This window comes from Rhagoletis pomonella, unplaced genomic scaffold (genome assembly GCF_013731165.1).
Source record: "Rhagoletis pomonella isolate Grant_MI unplaced genomic scaffold, Rhpom_1.0 Rhpom_scaffold_00009, whole genome shotgun sequence".
In the NCBI taxonomy this organism is placed as follows: domain Eukaryota; kingdom Metazoa; phylum Arthropoda; class Insecta; order Diptera; family Tephritidae; genus Rhagoletis; species Rhagoletis pomonella.
The window spans coordinates 23,707,866-23,711,708 of record NW_023458563.1 but is presented as its reverse complement, the minus strand read 5'-3'; the positions used below and the strand labels follow the sequence as shown (position 1 = coordinate 23,711,708).

At 31.5% G+C, this 3,843-nt stretch overlaps 1 protein-coding gene across 1 annotated transcript in view; it reads left to right on the top strand.

Moving 5' to 3' along the window:
• The window catches only part of LOC118745447, a 9,810-nt gene that overhangs the window by 1,617 nt on the left and 4,350 nt on the right, over positions 1-3,843 (top strand). The window lies entirely within an intron of this gene.

Below are 3,843 nucleotides of genomic sequence, written 5' to 3'. Positions count from 1 at the left end.
TCAGACCTTGTGTGGTAGAAGTGGTAGATGCTCAAAAAAGTGGTAGTTCTACCACAATGTGGTAGAAGTCCGATCACTGACATATAACTATATGTATGTATGAACACACTTACATACATATATACACAAATGATACATTGTAACATTGATTTTAGCGTTTTCCAAAAAAAAGAAATCGTTTCTGTAGTTCAGTTGTTTATCGTTTAGGTAATTACACTGTGCAACAGCATTTCTGGGGGCGCAATAATTCCAACGCAGGATGAAAGGCCTAGACCCATATAGAAAAACCTCAAAATCGTTTTGCATTCTTTAGTCAAATTTCGTTGCTATGGCCGTTTTAAATTTGCAATATTTTGCCAAGTGTCTTTAGAAGAAACGAAAAAAGGGTTAAAATACATATCGGAGAGAAATATGTTATCCGGGACATGTGGTAAAATTTTACGAGAAATAATTTTGTAGAATGTTTTAACCCGTTATCTCCCTTAAAAGGGTCGTTTGGCCCTTCTTTAGAAAGTCCAAATAAAATGGCATTTTGAAGGTCGCTAGAGGGTTAAAATAATCTAGAGAATTATTTGCCATTAAATTTCACTAGGGATCCTCTTAGACAAAATCTTTGTACAAAGAATGTGGAAGTCCACAGAAAATAAAAATTCATATATATATATGAAATATGGGCAATTCTCAATTAGCTCGAACTTTCGCATTACTCGACAGTTTTTATTCGGACACATAATTTTCGCTGATTTATTAACCTGAATCAGGTAACATATATTGTGTAGATTATGTAAATTCAAAAAGGGACCACCACATATTTTCTAGCCAAGTATGCATATAATTTCGAAATAAAATTGGGAAATTTTCACAAATAGAAGTGTGACTCTCCGGTTATTTTTTTATTTTTACGTTGCAAAATTTGGTGCGTTGATTGCTCTTGTTTAAGTTTATAATGAACTGGTAGTATTTGGAAATGAGAATCGAATACAATCCGTTAGAAGTATGTGCTTGCAGAAGAAACGAAGTTATTAAGAGTCAAAGTGGCGTGACTCCTTTTTTGAAATTCTGATACTCGTGGCTTTTATAGTATCCCTGTAGTCAAATGTACTAGTTGTAAACTACCTCACCACTAGTATGAACCGCATGCCCAACTATTCAGCCAACTATCTTTTTTCCAGGCAATCAACTGGTATTTTTAACATGGGGATGTCCTACAAGATGGCAATTGTCAGATTTCGGTCAGAAATATACCAGTCTCATACTAGTTCAAAACAGACAGAAAAATACTAGTCCAATTATGGACCAAAACCGCTACTTTGGAAGTCAAAAAATTAAATGAATTCAGGAATATACAATGAAAGACTTTTGATTAAGTACACTTTAAAATACTACACATTTTTATTTAGCAGCCTTAGATTTGCCAATAATTAGTGTAAAATTTTTTGAGTATTAATTAAAAGGAAAAATAAATACATAAATATTTCAAACATTCGAACATAAATTTAAAGGCATTTTCCATTAAATGATATTAAAAGTAAAAGCTTTCAGGTACAATAAATACTATATTTATACCCGAGCGCACTTGTGCACAAGGGTATATTATTTTGTTCACATAACGGTTATTTGTAACAGCCAAAACGAATCGAGATAGATATAGACAAATGTATACATAAATGCTCAGAATGAATAGAGAAGTCGATTAAGCCATGTCTGTCTGTCCGTCCGTCCGTCTGTCCGTCCGTCCGTGTATACGATAACTTGAGCAAAAATTGAGATATCTCAGCCAAATTTGGTATATAGGTTTCCATTAATCCAAGGTAGGTTGGTATAGAAAATGGGCGAAATCGGACTGTAACCACGCCCACTTCCCATATAACGGTAATTTCCAGAAATACGAAAACTGCGATATTTTAGTAACTACTGATATAATTCACTCAAAATTGATATTTACAATAATTTTCAGACGAAAAATAAGAATATTATAAATTTTTGCAAAATGGGCTTAGCCACGCCCACTTATGGTTACATGTGTATATCTTAGTAACCGCTGCACCAATTTCTTCCAAACTTGGCATACATGTTAGCCTTGCCACAGCATATCAAATGGCCGAAAATTTTTAAAATCGGACAATAACCACGCCCACTTCTCATATAACGGTAATTTTCAGAAATACGAAAACTGCGATATTTTAGTAACTACCCTGCAGGGAGTGACGTTAGCTTATACCTAACTTTAGTCTGTTTACGCGAACACTAGTGCTAACTATTAACTGTGTATTTTGTTCGAAAAAAGCTAACTACTTTTGTGGGGGAGTAATTTTTGTATGAGGATATTTAATAGAAACTTGTAAAGAAAACCAACTCCCGATTGCGTCTGCATGACTCCTGCAGGACTTTACAATTCACTTTAAGTTGGTTTTGTCATAGCTAATTAAAAGTGAGGTATTAATCGAAATCTCGCCAAAAAGCTAACTATAAGTTGGTTAGTTTTAACAATTGATAATTTTTCACTGCAGGGTACTGAAGATAATTCACTCAAAATTGATATTTACAATAATTTTCAGACGAAAAATAAGAATATAAATTTTTGGAAAATGGGGAAAATGGACAATAACCACGCCCACATCTCATATAACGGTAATTTAGAGAATACAAAATCTTCGATAAATCAGTAAATATTAAAGCTAATTTATTAAAAATTGATGCTTGCAACAATTCTTTACCAAGAAATGCGTTTATGGTAAAATTTTGGAAAATGGGCACCTCCCACTTATGATCACATATATGTATCTCGGTAATCGTTCTCCCAATTTGTACCAAACTTGGCAAGTACAATGCCACATAAAAGCAAAACGTTGACAATTATTGAAATCTGACTAAAATTACGGCCGCTTTTCATATAACGGTAAATTTCAGAAATGCTTGAAACTGCAATATTTCGAAATTTAAGGACTCTAATTTACTCAAAATTGATACACCCCGGCTTACCATCTAGCGGTAGGTTTCGGAAAGGTGAAGAAACATATATTTAATACTTGCGCCGGGTATTTAATGTTCGGCTCCACCCGAACTTAGACTTTCTTACTTGTTTTATCTTTTTTTTATTAATATGGAAAAGAAAACATTTTAGTTAAAAATAAAACGAATACTTTAGTTCATTTTGAGTGAACTAAAATAAAAATAAAAGTTTTCATTAAAATAAATTAAATTCATTAACTTTGCACATTTCAGTCTTTTAAAATGTTTTTAAAGTAATAATTAAGGTTTAAAATTCGAGATTTGGATAAGAATAAAATAACTAAATAATTCAAACAGTTAATAAATATTCCTCATTTTTGTCTATACTTTGGCTTGTTGATTGATAATTAAAATTAATCAAATAATTATATTAATTTTTAATTAAAAAGAGTCAAAAATAATTGAAATGATCAAAAATAACAAAATAATGACGTAATTAAAATTAACGAATTAATTAAAAAAATTTGTTTAAGTAATTATTAATCATTAAAAAGGTGCTAATATCGGTATTTAACCATTAAACGGTCATTAAAAAAAACATACTTTAATTAAAAACCATTATGAATATTAATCATTATTTAACAAGTATGGTATAATTACGAGTACGTACTCGCTTTAAGGGTTTACAATATACCAAAATAAAAGTTATAATATTTTGTGTACTCTATTGTATTCAACTGTCGAAGTTAAATAAAACAGGGCATGAATACATAAATCGTTTTGTACTTGGTACAAGTCTGGTTATTTACGAACTAGTTCGGTTTCGGTCAGGAGATTCTAGTTGCAAACTAGTATTTTTCCTGACTAGTTTAGCGTTTCACTGCAGGGATA